Source organism: Equus quagga, chromosome 16, assembly GCF_021613505.1.
Source record: "Equus quagga isolate Etosha38 chromosome 16, UCLA_HA_Equagga_1.0, whole genome shotgun sequence".
NCBI classification, from domain to species: Eukaryota; Metazoa; Chordata; class Mammalia; order Perissodactyla; family Equidae; genus Equus; species Equus quagga.
The window spans coordinates 53,438,819-53,451,201 of NC_060282.1; positions in this window are offsets into that span (position 1 = coordinate 53,438,819).

Genomic DNA, 12,383 nt, shown 5'->3' on the forward strand with positions numbered 1-12,383 from the left:
GATGTACTGTGCCCTGTGTAATAATATTAACATTCTAAGGACACCAACAAATTTAATCTAAATCCACAGAGATGTTGCCAAGGCAATTTCCCATTATTATACCTATGAAAAGAGGTGGTAGCTTCCATGGAAAAGAGGATGATTTTGAAATCTGAATCTTTTTGTTGATCTACAGAGAAATTATCACTGGGAAAAAATGCATTCATGAACTTTTAAATAAAACTACTAATACGTGTAATCTTTGTTTTGATGTTTGATGGGGTGGTGATGAGAAGAAAATAGATGTGAGATAAAGACATTTAACTGAAGTTGCACTGATTGTAAGAAGGACAAACTCTCCACCACAATATAAATTATACTTCTGTTTCAGAGATAATCAAAATTACTTATTACATTTTTCTCTGAAAGTTAAGCATTACCTTAAACTAATATGGAAATAATTTTTGGTTTTATTGGCCATTAAAATGTTAGGCTTAAACCTGATGCATTTGTACAATTCAATACACAATGTATAATTAATTCAAATTATTCTCAACCAATAAGATATATTATTGCCAAAAAATAATTTGGTTGAGTTATGCAGATAAAGTCCAAATGAACATACTACAGCCACGTCAGTTGATATGTTACTGGATATGATGATATCTGGGAAAAAAAATGGCTAGAAAATGGGTAAATATACAGCTGGAATACATCTATTAAAAGCAAGCAGGTACATTGCCTTGTCTTGGCATTCCAGTCTAGGTGCCTCTTTATTGAACTATAGCCTTGTCATAGTTAAGGGTTGTTAAGCTATTAATATGGCATTTGCTGAGGTCAACAGAAATTTGTTTTATTTTTAATAAATGGTTCCATCACTTGTTTTTTGCTTTGCTTGAATATATTTAAGGAACGTCAAATGAAAAATTGGCTAATTAACAAGATTCTTTGGTCCAAAGAGTTAAGTAATAACTTTTGATTACAACCATCTCAATGTGGTCAGTAAGTCTGTTCTTTTGGGCAAAAAAATAACATATATCTGTTTCTCTATATATCTCTATATCTATATCTGTATATTTACAATCTTGGTGAGCTGATCTGACTATATTTATAAAATGAGACACTGCATGTAAACTCCAAGCATTCAGGTCCTTAATCCCTGTTTAAATTTGTATTGCACAGTTTCTCTTGAAGAAGTTTTGGTTTGAGTTGTACCAGTTCCACCCCACTGCTATTTCTTGTTGTCCACATATATTCTTGGCCTTGTGCATTTTCTCACTCTGCTTTCAGATAACACACCCTCGGATTTAAGGTAGATGAGCAAATACATTCATTCATCCCACAAATGTTTATCGAGAGCCAGTCCTTGGGTGATATATCAGGAAAGAAGAATGGAAAAAGTCCTATTTTAGTCATTCTGTTGTGAAGCATTTAGTGCAGGTGGTTTAACATTTTTCCTTAGTAGAATGAAAAGAATGAGGCAAAATTTATCATATATTCAGGAATCATGCCTATTCTCCTGATTTTGACTAAATTCTGAAGATGTTATGGTTTGCAATGTTGCTGTTGCTCAGAACTGAATACTCTCTAAGATAAAGTCTTAATCATAAATTCCGCTCATCTCTTCTCAGGAAATAACCAGGTAGATTCCAGCATAACATCTAATACTTTCCCTGTTATATCAATATTAAATAGTTTAATCAAATATTTTTCTGAAAGTATTTCATTGAATAAAGAACAAATACAATTTTTTTCTTCATAGAAGGGAGAAGAGCTAAAAATGTCCTTTCCAGAAAGTAGGTTTAAGCTGAGATAAGAAATTACCAGTAAAAGTGAAAGCCATGTGGAAAAGTGACCTTTTTTGTCTATTTGTGAAAAGCCCCAGCTAACATCATAATCAGTGGGGGAAAACTGAAAACTTTTCCTCTACAATCCAGTACACAGCAAGGATGTCCATTCTCATTATTTCTATTCAACACAGTACTGGAGTAGTAGCAAGAGCAATCAGACAAGAAAAACAAATAAAAGGCATCCAAATAAGAAAGTGAGAAGTAAAATTATCTCTGTTTACAGGTGGCACAATCCTATATAGAGAAAACTCTAATAACTCCACAAAAAAACCTGTTAGAATTAATAAATGAATTTAACAAAGTTTCAGGATACAAAATCAACATAGAAAAATCTATTGCATTTCTATATGTTAATGAACTATCTGAAAAAAGAATGTGAGAAAACAATCCTATTTACAACAGCATCAAAAAGAATAAAACACTTAAAAATAAATTTAACCAAAGAGATAAAAAATCTGTACTCTGAAAACTAGAAAATATTCATGAAAGAAATTGAAGACACAAAAAAATGGAAAAGCATTCCATGTTCATGGATTGGAAGAATTAATATTGTTAAAATGTCCATACTACCCAAAGCAATCTATAAATTCAATGCAATCCTTATCTGATGCCAATGGCATTTTTCACAGAAATAGATAAAACAACCCCAAAATGTGTGTGGAACCACAAAGTACCCTGAGTAGCCAAAGCACTCTTGAGAAAGAACAAAATTGGAGACATCACATTTCCTGATTTCAAATGATATTACAAAGCTATAGTAATCAAAACAATCTGGTATTGGCATAAAAATAAGCACATTGACCAATGGAACAGAGCTAAAAGCCTAAAAATACACCCATGCATATGTAGTCAATTGATTTTGACAAGGATACCAAAAATACACAAGAAAGGATAGTCTCTTCAATAAATGATGTTGGGAAAACTGGATAATTCCACGCAAGAAAATGGAACTGAACTCTTACCTTATACCACAAAACAAATCAACTCAAAATAGATCAAAATCTCAAATGTAAGACCTGAAACTGTCAAAATCCTAGAAGAAAAGAAGGATAAAAAGTTCTGTGACACTAGCCTTGGCAATGACTTTTTGGATATGATACCAAAAGCACAAGCAACAAAAGCAAAAATCAACAAATGGGACTGCATTAAACTAGAAAGCTTCTGCACAGCAAAGAAAATAATAAAACGGAAAGGAAAGCAGTGGATTGGGAGAAGATATTTGCAAATCATATATCTGATCAGGGGTTAATATCAAAAATGTATAAGGAACTCATTCAACTCAGTAACAAAGAACAAGCAACTCCATTGAACCATGGGCAAAGGATCTTATCAGACATTTTTCCAAAGAAGGCATACAAATGGACAAGAGGCATGTGAAAAGATGCCCAACATGACTAATCAGGGAAATGCAAATGAAAACCACAATGAGATATCACCTCACACCTGTTAGGAAGACTGTTTTCAAACAGATAAAAGATAAGAGATAAGTGTTGGCAAGGATGTGGAGAAAAGGGAACTCTGGTGCACAGTTGATGGGAGTGTAAATTGGTACAATCATGGAAAACAGTATGGACATTCTTCAAAAAGTCAAAAACATCTTTTCTGTCTGGCAGCAGCCATCAGCTAAGCCAAGATGAGTGTTTATAAATACATCCTGGAGCTATGGAAGAAGAAGCAGTCCATGTAATGGGCTTTCTTCTCAGGGTGCGCTGCTGGCAGTACCACCAGCTTTCTGTGCTCCACAGGACCCCCACAAAGCCAGCTGATAAAGTGTGCACACTGGGATACCAGGCCAAGCAAGGTTATGTCACATATCTCATACATGTGCACCAACAGTGGCCGCAAAACGCCCAGTTCCTAAGAGTGCGTCGTAACAGTGCAACCTACTGCAAGCCTGTCCATCATGGTGATAACCAGCTACAGTTTGCTCAAAGCCTCCAGTCTGTCGCCAAGGAGTGCTCTGAATGCCACCGTGGAGCTCTGAGAATCCTGAATTCTTAGTTGATTGGTGAAGGTTCCACTTAGAAAGTCAGACCCCTTTTGAGGAATTCCAAAGAGCCTTTTATAACATAGTTGAAGTGCTAAGTCAAAAGAGTATCTGAAATTTAGTTTGAAAGATGCTGACAAGTTTTTCTTCTAAAAGATTGTACTGATTTATCCTCTAACCAAAAATATATGTAAATTTCTGTTTATCCACTTTTTGGCTAAGAGCATGTATTTTAAAAATACTTCCTTTAGCATTATTGAATTATAATTGATACACAAAAAACTGCATATATTTAATATGTACAGTTTGATGAGTTTAGACATATGCATACACCTGTGATACCATTGCCATGATCACCGCAGTCATGGAAATAAATATATCCATTAACCTCCAAAAGATTCTTTGTGTGCCTTTGCTTTTTGTGTGTGATAAGAACACTCAACGTGAGCTCTACGCTCTTAACAAGTTTTGAAGTGCATAATGCCATATTGTTAACTATAGGTGCCATGTTGTACAGCAGATCTCTAGAACTTATTCATCATGTATAACTGAAATTTTATACCTATTGTACATCAATTCTCCATTTCCCCCACTTCCGCTCTGCTGGCAGCCACCAATCTATTTTCTGCTTCTATGTTTTTCCTTCTATTATTTTAGATAGATCAAATAAGTGGAATCATGCAGTATTTGTCTTCCTGTGACTGACATTTCACTTAGCATGTCTTCTAAGTCCATCCATGTTGTTTCAAATGGTAGAATTTTCTTCATTTTTAATATTCCATTGTATGTATACACCTCATTTTCTTTATCCACTTGTCTGTTAATGGACACTGGATTGTTTCCACATCTTGACTATTGTAAATAATGCTTCAGTAAACATTTCTGCCAATATTATAAGTTAAAGTGGTAATTCAGTGTTAATTAAATTACAATTTTTTAATGGCCTCTTTTCAAATGCTTATAAGTCACTTATATTTATTTTTGTGTAAGCTCTTCATTCCTTTGTCTACTTTTTAAATTGAGTCATTTGTCTATCTCTTAATTTTTCTATGAATATTTTATATTAAAAATAAGTATGTTCTGGGGCCAGCCTGGTGGCACAGCAGTTAAGTTCACTTGTTTCACTTCGGCGGCTCATGGTTCACCGGTTTGGATCCCAGGTACGGACGTGTATGCTGATTGTCAAGCCATGCTGTGGCAGGCGTCCCACATGTGAAGTAGAGGGAGATGGGCATGGATGTTAGCTCAGAGCCAGTCTTAGTCAAAAAGAGGACGATTGGCAGCAGATGTTTGCTCAGGGCTAATCTCTCTCTCTCTCAAAAAAAAAGAAGTATGTCCTCAGAAATATAACAAATAATTTTCTGTTGATTATTTTACTTTACTTTTTATGCCAAATTTTTCATTCTCTAGATTTTCAGTTGCTTTATAAATGGCCTCTGTATTTTGTGTCTTGCATAGAAGAGCCTTCTTGTCTCTAAGTTCATGAAAATAATTTCCCTCACATTATCTCACAGTTTTTTGTTTTTATCTTTAATTTAAATCATTGATCCATTTGGAATCGATTTTGGTGGACTTTTCTTTTAGCACTTTATTGAATGATCTAGTTTCTCCCCTTTACATTAAGCATCACATTTATTACACCCTAAATTGCCACATGGTTTTTAGTACATTTCTAAGCTTTGTATTTATTTCACTGATTTATTTATCAATATGTAAAGATCAAAATGATTTTGCATGGTAGATAGAATAATGTTCCCCCAAAATGTCCATATCTTAATTCCAAGCATCTGTGGATCTGTTACTTATATGGCAAAAGGCATTTTGCAGATGTGATTAAGTTGAAGATTTTGAGATGGGGAGATTTACCTGGATGATGCAGGTGGGCCCACTGTGATCACAAGGGTTCTTATAAGGAAAAGAGGGAGGCAGGAGCATCAGAGTCATAGAAGGAGATGACAGAGCAGAAATCAAAGAGGGAGGAGATTGGAAGATGCTTTGCTGCTGGCTTTGAGAAGGGGGAAAGGGTCACAAGCCAACAAATGCAGGCAACCTCTAGAAACTCGAAAAGGCAAGAAAACAGATTCATCCCTACAGCCTCCAAAAGGCTGGAGGCCCATTTTGGGCTTTTGACACCTAGAACTGTAAGACAATAAATTTATATTGTTTTAAGTCACTAAATTTGGGTAATTTGTAATAACAGCAATAGGAAATTGATATATTTCACTACAGGTTTTGACAAATGTTAGTATCTATTGGCATTAATCCTCTCGTAGCTCTTCTATTTAAGGAGTTTTATGCCTCTTCTTGCATGTTTATTTTTTCAAATAAACTTTAAAAACAGCTTGCTGAGTTCCAAAAAAACCTAACACCATTTTATTGGTGTCGCCTTAAATTTGTTGATTGATTTAGGAAGAATTATTTTTTATAAAATCAAATATCAAAGTCCTAACGAACTTGTGGATGAATTTGTCAGTGAGCCGCAGATCATTCAGTACTTGGAAGTTATACGGGCAACACTCAGTTATCAACATAGTCATAAAATGGAAATTGATTCCCTAATAAGGCATAAACAAGGTTTCTGGAACAGAAAGAAAAAAAGTTTCTAGGACAGAGAAAAGGTTTCTGGAAGAAGGAATTCTGCTTCAAGACTATAAAAGAGAAAAAAATCTGTTCAAGTTTCCAGGTTGCTGGCCTGCCCTATTAATGTTAGATTGGCCAGCGCTCACAATACCATGAGGTGATTCCTTAAAATAAATAAATAGATAAATATATGCACACACATACACACATGTGAAATATACATATTTCACTAGACAAACAGAAGCAGTAGGATATCTATATCTGTACAAGGAGTAAAATTCTGGGTTTGAGTCCTTGCTGTCTACTCTTGCTGGGGAATCTATATAGATATCCTATTCTGTTTATCTGGAGAATGCTGGCTGATACAAGTATTAATGCAAACTCAAGCGAAAAACAAAATATATGCATTCAATACATTAAAATTGTATATATGCATTGTTATGTCTGTGAAGAAACTAAGACAGATCAAGAGAGAGTTTAAGTGGTCAACTGTCAGATTAATTTTTTCCAGGTGTATAAATACATAAGAATAAAAGCAGTGTTTGCTGGAGTTTAAGTTGTTGTGGCCATTGCTACAATGGTTTCTCTCAAATTACAATGTTTGAAAGACTTTGAAGAAGAGGCTTTGGAAGAAGAAAATAGATGGCAAGTAAAGAAGTCTTTGTGTATTACGCATGTGGTTAGTCATTGAGAAGGCATAACTTAGGAGGAAAGTTCAGGAGTTAAAAACATGAATAATCTTTTTTCTAAGCACAAGAGAGGGGAAACTCATGCAAAGAGAATCACAGAAATGTTATAGCTGGAAAGGAAGTGGAAGATCATCTAGTCCAAACCTGGGTTTTACTGAAAATAAAACTCAACAGACAACTTGTCCAGGATCTCCCAGAAAGAAGATGACAGCATGGACTCAAATGCAAGGTTTCACTCCACACACAGACCTGTGTGCCTGGGTATTTCTCACCTCCTGCTACTGCCTATGCCAAGTCACTGAAAAAATTTCATTTGCACAAAAGGCTTTTAGACTCATCTCTATCTGCTAATGGTCAACAGTGGGATAACAACTACTGCTGGGTAAAGTATTTGCTTCAGAGAATAATCACCTTAATTCTTCCCACCTAAATAGTCTATCTAAAGATAGCCAGGTCTCTTTGCATATATAAAAAACCATTGTCTTTTATTTAATCCAAATGAAAAGTGGGCCAGTTATCTCATTATAATCTGTTGATAGTAGTGATATTTTCTCTTCTGAATAGGACATTGTGTAGTTTTTCCAAAGGCCTACCCCAGGGTGATGGCAACCAATGTATCCATCCATTTCCCTATTAATTTGCCAACATACAGGGATGAAATCAATGAACTCTAGTCCAGGATATTCCCACAAATCTTTAGTGATAACAAGTGGAGTGCCAGGAAGATTTAGGACCTCAGCTCGAAACTAAACTCACCATTTATAATGTATTGAACCAGAATCACATATATTATATTCTATTATAGCAGAATTCGGAAAAAAAAAAGAAGATGATAATTGCAAAGTCTCCAATGTCTAAGAAAATATAACCTGAGAAAATGAAAACTACATGATAAAGTTGGAAATAACTTTTGCGACTATGTCACCATGTAGTGGGAAAATTTCATAGGAAAAATTCCTGAAGATTACTTTGACAAATTAATTTGACAATTAGCCACTTAAACTCTTTCTTGATCTGTCTTGGTTTCTTCACAGACATATCAATCATATTACACAGTCTTAATGTATTGAATATATGCATTTTGTTTTTCATTTGAGTTTACATTAATACTTGTATCAGTCAGCATTCTGCAGAGACACAGAACCAATAGGATATATATAATACATATAGATTCCATTCATACATGTATTCATTTATATGTGTATATGCTATTGCTTCTATGTCTCTGGAGAAATGTGTATATCTTATATCACATACACATATGAGAAAGAGAGAGATTTATTTTAAGGGATCAGCTCACACAGTTGTGGGTGCTGGCAAGTATAAATTGATAGGGCAAGCTGGCAAGCTATAAACTCAGGCAGAATTATTCTATTTTAGTCTTGAAGTAGAATTCCTTCTTCCAGAAACTTCAGTTTTTGCGCCTAAAGCCTTCAGCTGATTGGCTGGAGCCCATCCCTATCATGGATGGCAATTTCCTTAAAGTCAAGTGATTGTAGATAGTAATCACATGTACAAAATATCTTCTCAGCAACTTTTAGCCTAGTGTTTGACCAACAACTAGTCTCCATAGCCTAGCCAAAGTGACACACAAAATTAACCACCACACTGCTGATATGTAAATTAAGTTACCTTAATCATCATTTTTTAGCAAAATAGAATTGAAGGAGTTCAACAGTATGTAGCTATGAAAGAAGCTGAAGGTACAATCAAAGCAAGATTAACTTTTGAGTGATTATTCTTGAAGATCATTTACGTAAGTGAAATGTACTGAACAATGATGCAATTAATCATGTTTCCATTGTGTAATATGTCCAATTTTGTGGAAATCGGTCATCAATATGTCATAGATGTTAACTAATCACAGAATGAGCTTGAGTATAACTCATAACCCTGGGTGAAATGGAGATCTGGCACTATCTAAGTAATTTAACTAAGGATAGCAATACTTTATAATTTACTTACCTGTGAGAAAAGTTATATAAATGTGTGTAGTCCAATGTCAACCAACTAGCAAATGTCAATAAACACCAACAAACTAGTGCATTATAGATAAGCTTGATAGCAGTCTTTGTGGGCCATGGAAGCCAATGGAATAATATGCTTCTGATTGCTACAAGGTCAACAAAGAAGTTAAAATTTCACAGCTTGAATGGATAACAGACAGCATGTTGTTAAATTCTCTCATTTTTTAACCCAGAAAACTGAGGTTTTTAAAATAATACCCACATCATCAGACCCAAAGTCCAATGCTCTTTCTGTTATACTTCAATACTTTTCACTATTTGTTGGTAGTCTGATCAAATTCCCTTTGTGTGTGCTAAGAATTCTTTGATAAAGACAGTGGAATTAGCCATTAAGAACTTGACAAGACAGATCAAATCTTCCCTTATACATCTGAAATTAACAATAACATAAGCATAAGTCATCTCCATTTCCTCCACTGGGCTTCTCTATTAGCTAATACACATGGAGCTTAATCCTTTTGGCTAAAACTGCTAACGCCATGGATATAGAATTACATTAGTGACAAATGACAGTATTTTTTTTTTTACTTAAAACTAAACACACCTGTATTTATTATCTCTCAGTGTCCATGAGCCAGCAGCCTGGGTAGAACATAGCTGTGTCCTCTACAACTCACAAGGCTGGAAACAAAGTGTTATCTGAATCATGTTTTCATCTGGAGGCTCAGCTGGGGATGATTCCACTTCCAAGCTCATCTAGTTGTTGGCAGAACTGATTTTCTTAGGCTCGTAGAACTCAAGACAGCTTTCTTCTTTGAGACAAGCAGGTGTTAAATTCTGATCTCAGAGAAAGTCCAGTCTCTCATCTTAGGACCTTCATCTGATTAAGTCAGAGCCACTCAGGATAATCTCCTTTTTTATTAACTCATAAATCAATAAACTTAAAATCTTTTTTTTTTAAATCACAGTAACATGAGTTTATAACATTATATAAACTTCAGGTGTACATCATTATATATTTTTATTTCTGTGTAGGTTATATCATGTTCACCACCCAAAGACTAATTACAATCTATCACCGCACACATGTGCTTAATCACCTCTTTCCCCCTCCTTCCTCCTCCCTTCCACTCTGGTAACCACCAATCCAATCTCTATGTGTTTGTTTGTCACTGTTTTCATCTTCTACTTATGAGTGAGATCATATGGTATTTGACTTTCTCCCTCTGACTTATTCTGCTTAGCATAATATCCTCAGGATCCATCCATGTTGTCACAAATGGCTGGATCTCACCATTTCTTATGGTTGAGTAGTATTCTATTGTGTATATATAGCACATCTTCTTTATCCATTCATCCCTTGATGGGCATCTAGGTTGCTTCTGAGTCTTGGCTATTGTGAATAATGCTGCAGTGAACATAGAGGTGCAGGTATCTTTACGCATTCGTGTTTTCATGTTCTTTGGAAAAATACCCAGCAGTGGAATAGCTGGATCATATGGTAGTTCTATTCTTAATTTTCTCCATACTGCTTTCCATAGTGGCTGCACCAGTTAGCACTGCCACCAACAGTGTATGAGGCTTCCCTTCTCTCCACAGCCACTCCAGCACTTATTGTTTCCTGACTTGTCAATTATAGCCATTCTGACAGGAGTGACATGATATCTCATTGTACTTTTGACTTGCATTTCCCTGATAGTTAATGTTGAACATCTTTTCATCTGCCTGTTGGCCAACTGTGTATCTTCTTAGGAGAAATGTCTGTTCAGGTCTTTTGCCCATTTTTTAATTGGTTTGTTAGTTTTTTGTTGTTGAGACGTATGAGTTCTTTGTATATTTTGGATATTAACCCCTTATCAGATATATGGTTTGCAAATATCTTCTCCCAGTTATTAGGTTGTCTTTTTGTCTTGTTGATGGTTTCCTTTCTGTGCATAAGGTTTTCATTTTGATGTAGTCCCATTTGTTTATTTTTTTCTATTGTTTCCGTTGCCTGGTCAGACATGGGACTTGAAAATAAGCTGCTAAGACCAATGTCAAAGAGTGTACTGCCGATGTTTTTTTCTAGAAGTTTAGTGGTTCAGGTCTTACATTCAAGTCTTTAATCCATTTTGAGTCAATTTTCATGTATGGTGTAAGATAATGGTCTACTTTCTTTCTTTTGAATGTGGCTGTTCAGTTTTCCTGACACCATTTATTGAAGAGACTTTCTTTTCTCCATTGTATGTTCATGTCTCCCTTGTTAAAAATTAGCTGTCCATAGATGTGTGGGTTTATTTCTGGGCTCTCGATTCTGTTCCATCGATCTGTGTATCAGTTTTTGTGCCACTACCGTGACATTTTGGTTGCTATAGTTTTGTAGTATGTTTTGAAATCAGAGAGTGTGATAACTCCAGCTGTGTTCTTTTCTCTCAGGATTCCTTTGGCTATTCAGGGTCTTTGTTGTTCCATCTAAATTTTAGGATTCTTTGTTCTATTTCTGTGAAAAATGTTGTTGGAACTTTGATAGGGATTGCCTTGAATCTTTAGATTGCTTTAGGAAGTCTGGACATTTTAATTATGTTAGTTCTTCCAATCCAAGAGCACAGAATATCTTTCCATTTCTTTGTGTATTCTTCAGTTTCTTTCAACAATGTTTTATAATTCTCAGCGTACAAGTCTTTCACCTCTTTGCTTAAATTTATTCCTAGTTATTTTATTCTTTTTGTTGTGACTATAAATGGCATTTTTTCTTAATTTCTCTTTCTGCTACTTTGTTGTTAATGTATAAAACCTGACTTTTATGTTGATTTTGTATGCTGCAACTTGGACATATTCATTTGTTATTTCTAAAAGTTTTTTGGTTGATTATTTCAGTTTTTCTGTATATAAAATCGTGTCATTTGCAATTAGCGACAGTTTTACTTCTTCCTGTCCAGGTTGCATGTCTTTTATTCCTTTTTCTTGCCTCATTGCTCTAGCTGAGACTTCCAATACTATATTAAATAACAGTGGTGAAAGTGGGCATCCTTGTCTGTCTCCTGTTCTTAGAGGGACAGCTTTCAGTTTTTCTCCATTGAGAATGATATCAGCTGTGGGTTTATCATATATGGCCTTTATTATGTTGAGCTACTTTCCTTCTATAGCCATTTTATTCAGAATTTTTTTCATAAATGGATGCTGTATCTTGTCAAATGCTTTCTCTGCATCTATTGATATGATCATGTGATTTTTATTTTTCATTTTGTTAATGTGGTGTATCACGTTGATTGATTTGCGGTTGTTGAGCCCTCCCTGTACCCCTGGAAGAAATGCCACTTGATCATGGTGTGTGATCTTTTCAATGTATTCT